A 3,154-nucleotide genomic window follows, 5' to 3' on the forward strand; every position below is an offset into this window, starting at 1 on the left:
GGATCCATCTCTTGGTTAATAGTTTAACGAACCTGTTAAGGTGGATTCCTTATTTCTTCCTTCACTCTGAACTTTTAGCAGCTGTGCATTCCCAAATCCAAGTCCTATTTGTGTAGATACTTGATTTATTTAGGAGTCTTAACATTTACTTCTGAACTCTCAGGATTGGGAGGGAGTGTGACAGGTTATGTGTATAGGCTGTCCCCATCTTACACCTGAGCCCACTTCACCACTGCCATGCCTGGGGTGTGTATTTTTTCCTAAACACTACCAGGGATGGGAAATTAGCTGCTGCCCAAGGCCATTGACTTAATTCTTGAGTAGCTCCATTAGAAATAGTTCCTTTTCACAAACCAAATGTCCGCTAAAGTCAACATGCCCTTTGGGATTTAAATGAAATTGTTTTGAATTCTCATGCTTTATGAGGTTAGCCATGCAACAACTCTTCCAAGCCCTCTGTTAATTTTTGACACGTGGGCAGGAGGTTGTTTATAATTGTCCTGGCCACCTCAGAGTAAGGCCAAATCACTCCATTTATGGATCCTCACTTTCCTATGCTTATTCTCCCTTCTTTGTTGCCTGTCCCTCCACACCACACAGTCCTCTTCTTCCTGTCGGGATAGCCACTGAGCCTGTCTCAAACACAAGGTTGTGTAAGTGTGTGGGGCGTAATGTTATAGAAAAATTGGGATAATTGCTGGAGTTTACAGTGCAGCAACCAAACAAATTATAATTAAACATTAGACATTCCTATTCTTCAAAGCCTCTCAGCCACCTCACCCGTAGGGACCTCACTCCCTGGTCACTTTTCTGTAGCTGCCACCTCCCACCATGGTGCTTGGCCCTTCTCTTTCAACTTCTCACCTCTTCTGGCTACTTTTTTTGCTTATATCCCAAATTCCAGTTAACTTTTTCTCTAGACAAATTTGGTTTTGCCTTTGTCTTTTACTAGACCTTGACCTTAGGACCTAGCATCCCACACTCACAGAAGTTTATCAATGTTGTCCTGAAGATAGTCCACTGCCGAGAGTCTTGTGCCAGATGTTCCCGTCCCCATGGAACCACATAAAGCCCAGCTCTGACTCCCGTTGCTTCTATCCAGTTCATTGCAACTTGCCCTCTCTTGCTCTGGAGTCACTGACAGAAAGACACAGATCTACTCCTCATGAGGACTGTGACACCGGCCAGTCTACCTTTCTGAGACCATTGTTCGTCAGCTCTGAAATGGTGATAATGATACTACCTGAAGGATATGTGTAAGAACTTGATTGAATAATACACAGTATCTAGCACATAGTAGGCCCTCAGTATGTTATTTTCTTTAGTTAAAATAAAATTGAGAGCAGGCTTGAAATCTTCAAAGCAGACAAAACCATTTAAGCCATGAAAGCAAAATGAAATCTAGCTTAGTACTTGCAATAGGCACAAGCACAACTTCACTTAGGTTGTTCCTTGTAAATGCCTCTGATAAAAGAAGCTGAAGTCATCTTCTTTAAATGGTAGAAGATAATCACTTTCAACCAATCCCCTGCCTTCTGGAAATCCATGTTGAAATAACCAATCATTGTAAAGGTTAAACAACTTCCTCACTTTATAAGCCATCTTGTAAAATCATGCCTCTGAGCTTCATTCCGCTTTTTGTTTGAAGTATCCCTGTTCGAGAACATTTTGTCTCTCACTTAACAAAACATTGACATTAAGTGCAGCACTCTAAATTTTCCTTAACACATTCCTCTCCCCCCTGCCCCCCCACCCCCAGCCTCAGTCTTCAGCACTGTTGTGACTAAAGCTTCCCCAGCCTGGTTGGACCTGTTTGCATTGACCTCTGACCCCTCCTACTTGATACCTGGTTCTCCTGGGCATTGAAGCTGGTCCCTGCTTTTGACTTCAGCTTTCATTACTCTATGCTCCTGAAGTCTGGAACCACTCAGTGTTCCCAAACTTACTCTTGCTCATGTCTGGAGTCTTGCAATGTTATTCTCTACCTTTTTGCATTAGCAGCTTCTATTCAGCTCTCACTCAAACACCACCCTCTCTTCCAGAAAGCCACCCCTGATCTCTCCAGACAGAGTTGAATGTCACCACTGTCTGCTTCTTTAGTGCCCTATGATTATCCACATGACATTCCCCATCACGCTGTTCTGATATCCCTGGTGACTGGGCTACGCCACAGACTGTAAGCTTTCTGAGGCAGAGAGATAATCACTAAAGTTTTATCCGTAGGCAACAGCATGTAGCAACCCTTCGAGCATGTTTGCAGTTGAGTACATGCACACTGCCTCGCCTTCATGCTGGGGACTCTCAGTCCTGACAGTACAGACAATAAGCACCACGTTTTAATCGCTTAAAAACCATTTTCCTTCCCCTTTGCCATCACCCCCTCCCAAGCACATACACGTTCCCAAAGAATGCATTTCTCTGAGCAATAAGAATTACTGAAGAATGAGAAAATACAAGAGCTCTATTTTACTTACCTTTGATAAAGGAATTGCGTAACTTGGGTGAGATCTCTAGAGTTTAGTAAGTGCAGGTAAAGAATAATAAACTGCAAAAAAAATCTGGCGAACAAGAATCAGATGCTATAGTTAAGTGGCATTTGACAATTGATAGACAACTGTGGAAAGAGGAGACCACATTTAAAGAAACTTCTTGTGGAAAAGACAAATTTCTGAACACAAAAGTGATGAGCCCACCCATGGCAGGCACTGGCCCAAAAGGCTGCCACAGAAACACTGTGGTGCATGGGCCCTGATCCCCTCTGCTGGGCTCAGGGATAAGTTTGGCTACAGACATAAAAAAAAGTGATGAGGGCTTTTACATTCATGCACACAATGTGATATGTTATCTTCGTTGTACTCTCAGTTAAAAAGTGCTTGAATTTTCAGAAAGAAAATAAATTTCTCTTCTTGCTCCTCCCTTTGTTTGCCCATATGATTCCAACTAACTTGGAAAGAGTGTCAGAAATGATTGGCATTAAGTTATGGATGATAGATATGACTGAGCTGTCTTACCCCTGTAGTTCTTAGATCAAGACCAGAAATTTCCAAATGGCATTAGAGCTGCTGAGATCACTTTGAAGATGCAGAAGAGCAGAGATAACTGAGGAAAATACTGATGGTCACACCTCCTTTCTGGCATCTCACAAGTAGACCCT

At 42.7% G+C, this 3,154-nt stretch overlaps 1 pseudogene; it reads left to right on the forward strand.

The window, feature by feature from the left end:
• The first annotated feature begins 2,650 nt into the window (after window positions 1-2,650).
• Window positions 2,651-2,795, forward strand: LOC111825534 (annotated as a pseudogene).
• The last annotated feature ends 359 nt before the right edge of the window (window positions 2,796-3,154 follow it).

Source organism: Myotis lucifugus, unplaced genomic scaffold, assembly GCF_000147115.1.
Source record: "Myotis lucifugus unplaced genomic scaffold, Myoluc2.0 scaffold_30, whole genome shotgun sequence".
Taxonomy (NCBI): domain Eukaryota; kingdom Metazoa; phylum Chordata; class Mammalia; order Chiroptera; family Vespertilionidae; genus Myotis; species Myotis lucifugus.